The 14,955-nt window shown below is 36.3% G+C and overlaps 1 pseudogene; it reads left to right on the forward strand.

Annotated features, from left to right (window-relative positions):
• The first annotated feature begins 10,260 nt into the window (after positions 1 to 10,260).
• LOC118909727 (olfactory receptor 1440-like) lies at positions 10,261 to 11,223 on the forward strand (annotated as a pseudogene).
• The last annotated feature ends 3,732 nt before the right edge of the window (positions 11,224 to 14,955 follow it).

Below are 14,955 nucleotides of genomic sequence, written 5' to 3' on the forward strand. Positions count from 1 at the left end.
GGAAAAAGACAGGGATGCCCACTCTCCCCACTGTTATTTAACATAGTACTGGAGGTCCTAGCCACGGCAATTAGACAAAACAAAGAAATACAAAGAATCCAGATTGGTAAAGAAGAAGTTAAACTGTCACTATTTGCAGATGACATGATATTGTACTCAAAAAACCCTAAAGACTCCACTCCAAAACTACTAGAACTGATATCTGAATTCAGCAAAGTTGTAGGATACAAAATTAACACACAGAAATCTGTGGCTTTCCTATACACTAACAATGAACCAATACAAAGAGAAATCAGGAAAACAATTCCATTCACAATTGCATCATAAAAGAATAAAATATGTAGGAATAAACCTAACCAAAGAAGTGAAAGACCTATACTCTGAAAACTACAAGTCACTCTTAAGAGAAATTAAATGGAACACTAACAAATGGAAACTCATCCCATGCTCATGGCTAGGAAGAATTAATATCGTCAAAAAGGCCATCCTGCCCAAAGCAACATACAGATTTGAAGCAATCCCTATCAAATCACCAGCAACATTCTTCAACGAACTGGAACAAATAGTTCAAAAATTCATGTGGAAACACCAAAGACCCCGAATAGCCAAAGCAATCCTGAGAAGGAAGAATAAAGTGGTGGGGATCTCACTCCCCAACTTCAAGCTCTACTACAAAGCCATAGTAATCAAGACAATTTGGTACTGGCACAAGAACAGTGCCACAGACCAGTGGAACAGACTAGAGACTCCAAACATTAACCCAAACATATATGGTCAGTTAATATTGGATAAAGGAGCCATGGACATACAATGGCGATATGACAGTCTCTTCAACAGATGGTGCTGGCAAAACTGGACTGCTACATGTAAAAGAATGAAACTGGACCATTGTCTAACCCCATACACAAAAGTAAATTTGAAATGGCTCAAAGACCTGAGTGTAAGTCATGAAACCATAAAACTCAGAAAAAAACATAGGCAAAAATCTCTTAGACATGAACATGAGTGACCTCTTCTTCAATATATCTCCATGGGCAAGGAAAACAAAAGCAAAAATGAACAAGTGGGACTATATTAAACTGAAAAGCTTCTGTACAGCAAAAGACACCATCAATAGAATAAAAAGGAACCCTACAGTATGGAAGAATATATTTGTAAATGACAGATCCAATAAATGCTTGATATCCAAAATATATAAAGAGCTCACCCACCTCAACAAACAAAAAACAAATAATCCAATTAAAAAATGGGCAAAGGAACTGAACAGACAGCTCTCCAAAAAAGAAATTCAGATAGCCAACAGACACATGAAAAGATGCTCCACATCATTAATTATCAGAGAAATGCAAATTAAAACCACAATGAGATATCACCTCACACCAGTAGGGATGGCTACCATCCAAAAGACAAACAACCACAAATGTTGGCGAGGTTGTGGAGAAAGGAGAACCCTCCTACACTGCTGGTGGGAATGTAAATTAGTTCAACCATTGTGGAAAGCAGTATGGAGGTTCCTCAAAATGCTCAAAATAAACTTACCATTTGACCCAGGATTTCCACTCCTAGGAGTTTACCCTAAGAATGCAGCACTCCAGTTTGAAAAAAGATAGATGCATCCCTATATTTATCGCAGCACTATTTACAATAGCCAAGAATTGGAAGCAACCTCAGTGTCCATCAGTAGATGAATGGATAAAGAAAATGTGGTACTTATACACAATGGAATATTATTCAGCCATAAGAAGAAAACAAATCCTACCATTTGCAACAACATGGATGGAGCTAGAGGTTATTATGCTCAGTGAAATAAGCCAAGTGGTGAAAGAGAAATACCAAATGATTTCACTCATCTGTGGAGTATAAGAACAAAGGAAAAACTGAAGGAACAAAACAGCAGCAGAATCTCAGAACTCAAGAATGGACTAACAGGTACCAAAGGGAAAGGGACTGGGAAGGATGGGTGGGTAGGGAGGGATAAGGGGAGGGAGAAGAAAGGGGGTATTATGATTAGCATGCATAATGTGGGGGGTGAAAGAAAGGCGAGGGCTGTGCAACACAGAGAAGACAAGTAGTGATTCTACAATATTTTGCTATGCTGATGGACAGTGACTGTAATGGGGTTTGTGGGGGGACTCGGTATAGGGGAGAGCCTAGTAAACATAATATTCTTCATGTAATTGTAGATTAATGGTAACAAAAAAAAGAGAAAGAAAAGGGGGATTACTCCCTGATAGGATAAAACTACCTGCAAATCAACGATTAATGCATGCTTTACATATCCTTAATTTTGATCTTTTAAAGGGCGTCAGATGATCAGCTATGGAAGTACATTTTTCTGATAATATTCCTTCCTCTTAAAAAAAAAGCAGTTCCTGTGTGGTGATCTCCAATAGGTTCTTCACAATGGTATAAAGGTCATATCAAAGTGTGGGCAAAGGGTTTGTTTGTGTTTATACAGAGGATCAAAGCCTAATTTGACTATCCATAAAACGAATTAAGATATGATATGAAGAAGAACTTCCAACATCAACATCCTCTGAAAGAGTCATTTCAGAAGATGATCATCAAAAAACTTCAACAAAGATCCTGGCGCTGCTGCAGTTGTAGCTGCAGTCATCCCACCGGTTCCTGGACTTACCATTGGAATGAAGAAGGAGATATCTAAGCTGGCCTGTACATACAGTAAAACAACAAATTTGACTGGATCTATACTGTCGGAACTCAACCAAGAATTAGGAGAAGTGCGAGTTGCAGCGCTCCAAAATCATGGGACTATAGACTATCTACTGGTAAAAGAACATATGGGATGTGAACAGTTCCCAGGAATGTGTTGTTTTAATTTGTCTGATTTTTCTCAAACTATTCAAATTCAGTTAGACAATATCCATCATATCATTGATAATTTTTCACAAATGCCTAGGGTGCCTAAGTGGTTTTCTTGGTTTCACTGGATATGGCTGGTAATTGTAGGTCTGCTTTTGTTATGTAGCTGTATTCCTATTATGTTAATGTGTGTGCGCAATTTAATTAGTAGTTTAAAACCTATACATGCTTATGTTACTCTACTAAAAGAAATGTCAAAGAAATAATCAACCTTCCCATGTTTTCTTCCATCTGCTATTTCTATAGCTTTTCTTCTTCCTTCCTAATTACAACCCTTTAGTAGAATTCGTGCCTCATATCGAAAATTACCGAGTATCATAATTCTTCCAAGTGGTAAAGATACCTCAAGAGAAATGCTGGGCATAGAAGCCACAGGACATAAATCTGCAAAGAAGTAAAAAGCTTACCTTTTCAAACAATATTGCTTCTCTCTCACTTACCAACTTTACATTTCCCTGTATGACCCCGGAAGATGACTGGTTAGCCAGAGACAGGTAAGATTCCTCAAGGGAGGAACAACCTAAGACAGGCACAGTCACAGGGGGGCCATCAGGTTAGAAATTGGGGATCAAAAGAGGTGAGGCTTAGAACATCACCCCCTCCCTGTTTTGAGAGAAATCTTCTGCATCTGTGGATGTTTTGTTGCCCTTGTCTAGATTGGATTAATACTTAAGCTATAGGCACAGACCTGATCATCTACATTTGCCCTCTTACAGCACTAAATTATGTTTTCTACCTTTATCTTGCATCTACCTGCCACTTCAGCATTTTATTAAAATATATATATAATAATAATAAGGGAGAAATGTGGGATTCACATATAAATCAAATATAAAAATCAAACAAATAATCATATCTGACTTGATTGTTTATAGTTTATGATGCGTGATCAAAACCAAAAGTTTCTGTGATATGACTGTCCTTGCACTGTTCACCAGGTAAGAACTTATTCACTATGTAAGAACTGTTCACCATATAAGAACTTGTTCGTTATGCTTCAGAAGATTGAAGACTGTTGAGAATTAGACTTGGGGTTGATTAATTATTGTGCATTGAGTCCCCTATACAGAATTTTATTATTGTTAACAACCATTTTATCAATAAATATGAGAGATGCCCTCTCAAATAAATAAATAAATAAATAAATAAATAAATAATGAACATAGGGTTACACATAACTTTTCAAATTGGAAATTTTGTTTTCATTGGATAAATCCTTAGAAGTGGAGTTATGGGTCATGTGGTATTTCTATTTTCAGTTTTTCAAGGAAGCTCTATACTGCTTTCCATAGTGGCTGCATCAATTTACATTCCCATCAACAGTATGAGAGGGTTCCCTTTTCCCCACATCCTCGCCAACACTTGTTATTTTTTGTCTTTTGGATAGTGGCCATTCTAACTGGTGTGAGGTGGTATCTCATTGTAGTTTTGATTTGCATTTCCCTAACGATTAGCAATGTGGAGCATCTTTTCATGTGCCTGTTGGCTATCTGTAGTTCTCCTTTGGAAAAATCTCTATTCAGTTTCTCTGCCCATTTTTCAATAAGGTTATTTGTTTTTCTGGTGAGTCATATGAGTTCTTCAAATATTTGGGATGTTAAACCCTTCTAGATAAATAATTTGTGAATATATTTTATACTGGAGGTTGCCCTTTTGTTTTGATGGTCTCCTTTGCTGTACAGAAGCGTTTTAGCTTGATGTAGTTCCACTTGTTCAATTTTGCTTTTGTTTCTCTTGCCCAGGGAGAAGTGTCCAGAAAAATGCTCATGCTTACATTCAAGAGATTTTTTTTTGCCTATGTTTTCTTCTAAGAACTTTATGGTTTCATGTATTACATTTGGGTCTTTAATCCATATCAAGTTTACTTATGTGTATGGGTTAGACAGTAATCTAGTTTCATTCTGTTGCATATAGCTGTCCAGTTTTCCCAACACCATTTATTGAAGAGAATATTTTTTCCCATTGTGTATTAATGGCTCCTTTATAGTATATTAATTGACCATATACACAAGGGTTTATATCTGGGCTCTCTATTCTGTTCCATTGATTGATGGGTCTGTTTTTGTGCCAGTACCTCACTGTTTTCATTACTAGGATTTTGTACTATAGTTTGCATTGAGGGAGCTTAATCCTAGCTTTGTTCTTCTTTCACAAGATTTCTTTGGTTATTTGGGGTCTTTTGTGATTTCATATGAATTTTAGGATATTTGTTCTAGTTCATTGAAAAATGTCATTGGTGCATACTTTCAATCCGTAAGTCTAATTCATTTAATTTTAGGAAAATATTATTATTAAATTACTTCTGAGTGCTTGCCCTATTTCATTATTTTTTCCATATTTAATGATACGTAATTGACTTATAACATTGTATAATTTAAGGCATACGATGTGAAGATCCAATACATGCATATATTGTGAAATGATTACCACAATAAGGTTAGTTAACACCTCCACTGCCTCACAGAATTGTTTTTGTGGTGAGACTATTTTGGATCTACTCTCTTAGCAACTTTAATGTATATAATACAGTATTATTAATGATAGTTACTGTAGCACATTAAGTAGTTGAATATGGTTAGATATAATTTTATTGATTTTGATGCTATTGTGAATGGGATTGTTTTGTTTCTTTTTCAGATAGTTTGTTAGTATATAGAAATGCAGTTGATTTGTATATACTGATTTTGTATCCTGCAATGTTACTGAATTTTTTCTAACAATTTGTGGAAGTCTGGGATTTTCTACATATAAGATCATGTTTTCTGTAAATAGAGACAATTTTACTAACTCCATTCTGATTTGGATGACTTTTATTTCTTATTCTTGCTTGATTGCTCAGGCTAGGACTTCCAGGGCTATGTTGAATAGGACTGGTGAGAGTAGGTGCCCTTGTTTTTTCCTGATTTTGGAGAAAAAGCTTTCAACCTTTCACCATTGATGTGACAATAGCTGTGGACTTGCCATATATTGCCTTTATCATGTTCCTTTTATACCCAATTTTGTTGAGGGTTTTTATCACAAAAAGATGTTGAATTTTGTTAAATTCTCTTTCTGTATCTATTGTGATGATTATGTGGTTTTTATCTTTCATTCTATTAATGTATTTGTCACATTTATTGATTTATGTATGTTTAATCATTCTTGGACCAGGGATGAATCCCATTGGATCATGGTGTATGCTACTTTAAATGTGCTATTGAATTTGTTTAATATTTTGTTGAGAATGTTTCCAACTATATTCATCAGGGATATTGATCTATAGTCTTCTTGTAATATCCTTATTAGTTTTGGTTGCAGATAATGTCAGTCTCTTTAAATGAGTTTAGGAATGTTTTCTCCTCTTGCATTTTTTGGGTGAGCTTGAGAAGGGTTAATCTTAATCTTTAAATGTTTGTTAATCTTTAAGTCCACCCAGGAAACCATTGGTTTGGGTATTTTGTTGTTGTTGGGAGGTTTTTTCTTATTGCTTCAATATCCTTAGCCCTTCTTGGTCTATTTTGGTTTTCTATTTCTTCATGATTCACTCTTGGCAGTATGTATGTTTCTAGGAATTTCCATTTCTTTTAGATTTTCAAATATTTTGGCATATAATTATTTAAATTAGTCACTTATTATTTGTAGCTCTGTTATTAATTGTAATGTCTCCTTTTTCATTTCTGATTTTATTTATTTTATCTCTCTTTTTTCTTAATCTAGTTAAATATTTGTCAATTGTATCTTTTCATAAAACAAGCTCTTAATTTTGTTATATTTTCTATTTTTTTGTTCTCCATTTTATTTATTTCTTCTCCTATCTTTGTTATTTCCTTTCTTCTGCTAATGTTGAGATTAGTTTGCTCTTCAGATTTTTCTTTTTTTCTTAATGTAGACATTTGTTGCTATAAACTTACCTCTTAGAACTCCTTTTGCTACATCCCTTAAGTTTTGGTATGTTGTGTTTCCTTTTCATTTGTTTGAGGGTTTTTTTTTAACTTCTCTTTTGATTTCTTCTTTGACCCTTTGATTGTTCAAGAGTGTGCTGTTTAATTTCCATATATTTGTGAATTTTCCAACTTTTCTCCATTTCTCATTTCTAGTTTCATACAATTGTGGTTGGAAAAGATGCTTGAAATGATTTAGTGTTCTTAAATTTGTTATGGAATTTTTTATGGCTTAAAAACATCCTGGAGAATGTTTCCTGTGTGCTTGAGCAGCATATGTAGCCTGTTGCTGAGTGAAGGAATGTTCTATATATGGTTATTAAGTCAATTTGATCTAAAGTATAGTTTAAATCCAATGTTTCCTTAAATATTTTCTGTCTGGATGATTTAGTCATTGTTGAAAATGTAGTATTGAAGTTCTCTACTGTTATTGTAATTTTTTCTGATATTCCCTTCAGTTATGTTAGTATTTGCTTAATATATTTAGGTGCTCTGTTGGTGGATGAATATATATTTATGATTGTTATATTTTATTGATGAATTAACCAATTATTATTATATAATGATTGTCATTTTTCTTGTAACAGTTTTGGCCTAAAGTCTACTTTGTCTGATGTAAGTATACCTACATTTTCTCTCTTGTCATTTGCATGAATCATCATTTTCCATCCCTTATGTTTGAACCTTTGTGTACTTTTAAAGCTGAAGTGAGTCTCTGGAGTCAGCGTATAGTTGGGTCTTGTTTGTTTAATCCAGTCAGTCACTCTGTGCCTTTTGATAGGAGAATTTAGTCCAATTACATTTATTCATAGGTAAGGACTTACTTTGATATCTTTTAATTGTTTTCTGGCTGTTTTAAAATTCCCTTGTTCCTTTCTCTCTCTCTTTCTGTCTTTTTTTGTGTGTGTGAATTGATGATTTTCCACAGTAGTATGCTTTGATTCTCTTCTCTTCCTCTCCTGTGTATATACTTTGTATATACAAAAATGTGTAGGATTTTACTTTGTGGTTATCATGTAGCTTACATAAAACATAGTTACAACAATCTATTTTATGTTGATAATTTTGATTTCACACAAAAGCTCTTCCCTGTTTTCCCCTCTCCCTCCAAATTATATGGTTTTGATGTCACAATTTACCTCTTTTTATATTGTGTATGTTTTCAAATTACTGTAACTGTAGTTATTTTTTAATACTTTTGTCCTTTAGCTTTTATACTAGAGTTCAATGATTAACATACCACCATATTTACCTTTATCAGTGTGTTTTATATTTTTATGTTACTAATTAGTACCTTTTCATTTCAGCTTGAAGAAATCCTTTCCACATTTCTTGTAAGGCAGGTCTGGTGGTGATACTGCCTTAGCTTTTGGGTGTTTGAGAAAATTTTTATTTCTTCTTCATTTTTGATGACACATCTGCTGGGTAAAGTATTCTTTGTTGTTGTTGTTTTTCTTTTATCCTATTGAATATATCATTCCAGTCTTTCTCCTGACTTGAAAAGTCCTACTGAGAAAGCTGCTCATAGCCTTGTGAGGTTTCCCTTGTATGTGAGGATTTTTTTCAATTGCTGCTTTTAAATTTCTCTTGTCTTTGATTTTTAATATATAGCTGACCCACAATACAGGTTTGAAATGTGTGGGTCCGCTTTTATGTGTATTTTTTTCAATAAATATATTGGAAATTTTTTTAGATATTTGCACAATTTGAAAACAATATTTTATGTAGCTTGTTTATTGTAAGAATACACCATATAATACATATATACAAAATGTATGTTAATTGACTGTTTGTGTTATTTGTAAAACTTCCAGTCAACAGTCAGCTATTGGTAGTTAAGTTTTTGGAGATTCTAAAGTTATACATGGAATTTTGACTGCATGGAGGGAATCAGTGCCCCTAATTCCTGAGTTGTTCAAGGGTAAACTATATGTTAGATAAGATTACTTTGGGTTGAGATTTGGGGGGAATACATGAATTTCGTGAACTTGGTTGTCCAAATTTCTCCCCAGATTTGGGAAGTTCTTAGCCATTTTTTCTTTAAATAAGCTTTCAGCCCTTTTCTCCCTCTTCTTCTTGTCTAAAAACAGATTGTTTCTTTTAATGGAGTTCTATAGTTCATGTAGGTGTTCTTCACTCTTTTTCATTTTTTTTTTGTTTTTCTCTGACTGGATGATTTCAAAGGACTGTCTTCTATTTCACAGATTTTTTCCTTCTGCTTGGTCTAGTTTTATACTGATTCTCTCTCTGGCCTTTTTCATTTCATTCATTATATTCTTAAGCTCTGGAATTTCCATTTGGTTCTTTTATTATAATTTCTATATCTCTTAAAATTCTCATTTTTTTCATGTATTACTTTCCTAATTTCATTGAATTATCTTTCTGTGTTTAGCTCACTGAGCTTCCTAAAAACAATTATTTCGAATTCTTATTGTGCAAATCACAGACCTCCATTTCTTTGGATTAGTTACTAGGAAACTATTATGTTCCTTTGATGGTATCATGTCCCTTGATTTTTCATGTTCCCTGAAAACTTGCATTGCTGTCTTTGCATTTGAAGAAGGAGTGACCAACTTCAGTGTTTACTGACTGACTTTGGGAGAGAAATATCTTATATAATCCCTATTAGGGATTCTGAGGCTTTCTCAGATTTTTCCATGCATACTCCTGCTCCATACTTCTTTATTCCCTCTAGAAGGGGAATTCTTAAGATTGGATATCTTTTCTTCATCCTTCAAAACCAGCTGGGTTCAGACCACCTCCCGTTTGCTTCCCCTAGAGTGCTGCTGAGCATGTACTCTAGGGGAAGTACTGAGTACTTATATAGATACACAGATATAAAAATATCTATACTCAGTCATAATTTGACAGATGTCTTCACTACCAAACCAAGTTTATTGTTTTGCTACCTCACTGGCCTCTCGTTTTCACTTAGTATTTGCTTTAAACAGTATTTAGCATTTTAAAGACCAATTAATTGATGCACTTAAGTAGATTTCTAAAATATTTTAGCCAGCATTGTTAGCATTACTAGTTGTTAGTTTGTGTGATTAGTGCTCTGTGTCTGATCTCAATATAACATTTAGTTTCTCTTTTACTTTAGAATTCTTGCATAGATTTCATTTGCTCCACTGCCCCTATTCATTCATCATCAGTGGAGTAGGTGTTTCCAGATACATTTTTTTAAATGTAGATGGGGATCTACACTTACAAGGATGTCCTTTTCACTATGTAGGTTGTACTTAATAAAAAGATTCTGAAAATAAAGACATAAAAATGTACATGAGCAGTTTCTTTTTTTGTTGTTGTTATATTGTTTGCAGGGCAATCATTTAACTAGAAGACTGAATAACAGGGTAACATCATGCATTTAACTTTAATTTTAGTTGCCTGAGGATACTGGAATAACATGAGATTTCTTTTGTTATTTCCATCAGATCTCAGAAGCGCCATGACAATGGCTGCAGGAAGAAATAGCACTACAGTTACCAGGTTTATCCTTTTGGGATTCTCTGAATTTCCAAGGCTTACAGAAGTCCTCTTTTCAATATTCCTAGGGATCTAGCTCACCACAGTGTTCTGGAATGTGGGTCTCATCACCCTGATCAAAATGGACTTTTACCTGAACACACCCATGTATTTCTTCACCAGCACTTGCCTTTTTAGATATTTGTCATGTTTCTTCCACAGCTCCCAAGATGCTGGCAGACTCTTCCAGAAGCAGAAATCCATCTCCTTTGTGGGGTGCACCATGCAGTACTTCTTCTTCTCCAGCCTGGGCCTGACCAAGTGCTGCCTCCTGGCAGCCATGGCCTATGATCGATATGCTGCCATCTGCAATCCTCTGTTCTACACTGCCATCAAGTCCCCCACCCTCTGTGTGCAGATGGTGGCAGGATCTTGTATCACCGGGTTCCTTGGCCCATTTATCCAACTGTGTGCCTTAGTTCAGCTCCATTTCTGTGGGCCAAACATCATCAACCACTTCTTCTGTGATCTCCCCCAACTGCGGATCCTGTCCTGCTCTGATACCTTTTTCTTTCAAATCATGACCTCTGTGCTCACAGTGATCTTTGGACTCACATCTGTCCTGATTATCATGATATCCTATGGTTATATCGTTGCCACCATTTTGAGGATCACTTCTGCTGAAGGCAGGACCAAGGCCTTCAACACCTGCACTTCTCACCTGATGGCAGTGACCCTCTTCTTTGGCTCAGGTGCCTTTGTCTACTTGCGCCCTGGCTCTGATGATTCTCTGAGCCAAGACAAACTGGCTTCCGTTGTATACACTGTTATCATCCCCATGCTAAATCCACTGATCTACAGCCTGAGGAACAAGGAAATCAGAGATGCCCTGAGCAGATGGAAGAAAAGAATGCTGTCATGGAATCATTATGAGGTGCATTTTAGGGCTTAGAAAACATAGAGAATAGTGAAACGGGTATGATAACACTTATCAGCCTTGTAATACATTATGTAGTTTTACATAAATATCTGCTTTTCCCCTACTCCCTGAGCAATGATTGTACTTCATTCCTTTGATGTCAGGTTTGACCACATGACTTGTTATGGCAAATGAAATATGAAAAGATATGACATCTCTCACTTCTAGGCAGAGGCTGTATATATATATATGCTTCTTAACTTTCTTCTTTCTCAGTGCTCCCATTAGTGGCTGAGTTGTAAGGAGTAAGATGATGATACAAGAGAAGATCCCTTAGCTGACCTAAGGTGGACATACAGTGTTAGCAGAAATAAATGTTTGGATTGTTTGATACTGTGACATAGTCTAACATAACTGTTCTGGAAATTTGTACAGGTAATAGTATGCTATTAAAAAAATTAAGTGTTACCAGTCATAGGTTTCTTTAGGGCTAGGCAGTAGGTATCAGGGCATCTTATTGGCAATTGAATGGATAGCAGTTCATGTCTGGCACAGTAAAACATTTGATACAACTATCATCTGTGTAATTTGGAAGGAAATTTGTGTGGGAAAACAGAATGTTGTAGCATGAGATGGTTGCTGCTAGATGCATCTAACAAGGCCCTACAAAAATGACACAAGCTCACAAAACAACCGATTTGCAAGCAAGAATGGAAGAGAATTTAGAAAGAATCGAGAAACTTGGGGACTTGCAGAGTTAGGAGAGAAAACTGATTTTCATCTCCAAACCAGTAAAAATAAACATTAGAATGAGTCTGAGAAAAATGGGCCAATAAAACACAGCCTTGCACCAAGGACCAAATCAATATGTGGTCCTCACACCTCATCATTATAAACTCTAAATGGTTGAAGGTAATGGTCAGTAAATTTCCTTTAATTTGAGATTGTGATTCACATAAAAGAAATTTAGAATGTTCGAGTATGACTCTTGCAGAGAAGCCTGATAGGCCTAAGATATTTGAAATTTATATACATGGATATATATATATATATATATATGGCAAAGGTATGCCAATGGGAGTATGACTGTGAGGTCCACTGGTTGTATATTGTATGTCACTATGCAGAAGTATCTCATTTAATATCTGAATGGAGGTGTCACTAGAGAAAAATACCTTGTAGTTAAGGTACTATCTTCCAGGAACCCTTATGTGCACTAAAAAGGTAGTTAATATGGTGCTTTTCTCCCAGTAGCTTAAATATACGACTCCAGGAACCAAAAAATTAGAGCAGAACTTCTACCCTTCACCGTCATTCCCTGTAACTCAAATGCATATTTGTGCTTTCTTTTCCCATAAACTTAGGCTCTACCAAGTTAGAGGTCCTAGATCTCAAGGGCAAATACTTTTGTCAGGGGCACAGAAGGATTCCAGTGAACTTGAAAATGAGCCTTTCCCTGATGCTAGCAGACCAGCAGGCACAGAAAGGACTTTCTGTGTGGTGGGGATAATCGACCTGATTATCGTAAGGAGTAGGGTTGCTGCTATACAACAGGAAATGGAAGAAGTGTGTCTGGAACACAGGGGATTCACTGGGGCACGTCTTGACATTTCTGTGCCCAAGAGGACAATTAATGGACAATTGCAGCAACCAAGAACTATCAAGAGCAAGGCGCTTAAAGGCTCAGACTCTTCAGGGATCAAGGTGTGCTTAACCCTCTAGACAAGCAACCTTGACCAGCTGAAATAATGGCTAAGAGTGAGGCAAATCTGAAATCAGTGGTAGAGGAACAAGATTAATGTTTGGGTCCTCAGAACTAGCTGCGGTGTGAAGGACAGTAAATTGCTTCACTAATCCTATTGACTCTACCTCCCCTCTTGGCAGGAAGTGAGGGCATCTTGTTCCCGTGAAGATGGAGCCTCCATATTGTAGTGTTGGAGTCAGATCTGATGGGAAGGCATGAACAATCTGTGTGGCACAATGGCTTATCTATATCCATACTTCTCATCTACCTCTTCAAATCCTGTCAGCCTCACTTGCTTTTTGTTTTTTGCTTTTTAATGTGTGGTATTGTCCCAGTTATTGCTGTTATAGCCAGCCTTGTAACCATTTTCCACAGCTTCTCATAAGTAATCAGGTAGAGGAGCCAGGCAAAGCGCTGGACTTATGAAGTGACACAGGGTGGCACTATGTGCCTTCTAACTTTGGATATTACAAACAAGTGTGTAATATCACCCGTGGAATAGTCTTGCTAAAACTATCAAAACTGAATCATATTAAGTCCCTACATCCAACTACCAATTTATGTGAAGGACAGAAAAACATATTAAATTGTACTGTAGGGAGTCAATTAGCAAAATGCAGACTGTGAGAAGTTCCAAAGGAAAAACAAATGCATTTCATAAGGAAACACACACACACACAGACACACAGACACAGAAAGAGAGAAAGAAACAGAGACCCAAATGCACACATAGAGACAGAGGGAAAGAAACAGAAACTGAGACAGAGATCATTGATATACTAAAAAAGAAGCCAAACTGATCTTAGAATTTTTAGGTATGCACACGTGAGTGATGAAACTATAAATAAAAGTAAGGAAGTGATTATCATTAAATCAGAATAGTGGCTACCTGTAAATAGTGGCTACCTTTGAAAGGATCAAGGTCACAGAGCTCAAAGTTAAATCAGAATTCAACCCAAGCAGGTGTGTCCAGAGCCAAAACCACAATGAAAGACTGTTCTGATAAAGACTTCCTATGGGTGACCATACAACCTGGTTTGCCTTGGACAATCTGCTTTATGCTTGTCCTGATGTGATTATTAATTCTCCTTTTCATGACCAAAGTTGTCCAGTTTGGATAACAAAAGATATGATGGCATTGTGAGCCCCTCCCAGATCTCATGATTCTAAACATCTGGGAAGAAAATTGGAATTTGATTCAATTAGGTCATAAGGGGCACATGATAGTGTGGAGAAATGGAATCAACTGGGAACATTTCTCCATTTGTTTTCTCCATTACTCCAGAGAATAATTAACTGAAAACAGTGCCTTCTGCTAATTGCATCCTTTGTCTCCACACTGGACCCTAAGGAAACATTTAAGAGAGTCTTGAGTTGGAAACACTTCTCTTGTTGCAATGGCTAGTAGGAGCCATGGCCAAAGCATAGAGCCTAGGGGAAGTAAGCAGCTCCGTCCTGAATGCTCATATTACGAAGTTTGTGTCCTCTAATTCCTGAAAGAACTCTGCGCATCTGGGCATCTAAAGTGTGGTCAAGATAGAGCCCCTGGAGAAGGCAGCTGGGGCACCTGCACCACTCAGTTTTCACCAAGACACGCCTGGCAGAAGCGACAAGAGTATCTGGGTGGGTAAAACTGGAATGGGACAATTTAGCTTGCTTTCTTCTTCTTGCAACTCTGCTCTCCTATGTGCTAGACCCAGAGACCTGATGCATCCAGGCTCAATGACTATTTTTACTTTTTTATTTTCTTACAATAACCAGGCTCCCTCTCCCCTATGCCAATGGGACTGTTTGAGTTTTTAACAGAAAGCAAGGAATGTGAACTGAAAGAAAAACATCTAACATGGAATTTCAGGTACAGTGGGTGGAGTGAGGAACCTCGGGCATGGAGGTTTTTCTAACAGCTCAACATCTGGGCCAATCAGTCCCAAATTTCTACTACCCAGTAATTCCACTTTTCCCCTGTAAAAGATTTTTGGTTAGCAAAATACCTTTAGGATATCATCTTTTTTATTATGTTT

Source organism: Manis pentadactyla, chromosome 9 (assembly GCF_030020395.1).
Source record: "Manis pentadactyla isolate mManPen7 chromosome 9, mManPen7.hap1, whole genome shotgun sequence".
NCBI lineage: Eukaryota > Metazoa > Chordata > Mammalia > Pholidota > Manidae > Manis > Manis pentadactyla.